This window comes from Asparagus officinalis, chromosome 7 (assembly GCF_001876935.1).
Source record: "Asparagus officinalis chromosome 7, Aspof.V1, whole genome shotgun sequence".
NCBI classification, from domain to species: Eukaryota; Viridiplantae; Streptophyta; class Magnoliopsida; order Asparagales; family Asparagaceae; genus Asparagus; species Asparagus officinalis.
Window position 1 is genome coordinate 141,534,839 of NC_033800.1, and position 329 is coordinate 141,535,167.

Sequence of the window (329 nt, forward strand, 5' to 3'; positions counted from 1 at the left end):
CATGAACAGCTGTAACCATAGCGATTCACTTATTCAGCCTATAATGCACTGATGACGACCTTTGACCTTTATATAGTATAACAACCGTGAGTGGGACCCACCATGTGATGGATGGACGCAGAACCATGGAATCTCCGGCTTCATAGTCAAAAAGTCAACTCTGAGCTGTGGCTGGCCCAATTCTCTGGGGGATTAATAAGAATCCCAGATACAGGCCCACATTGTACGGTGTGGGGTCTCATTAGCCGCCAATTTCTTTGGTTTGATCAGTCAAATATGAACATTGCTATTTGGCTCGCGCGAGTTGCAACTCGCGTGAGAGGGGTAGG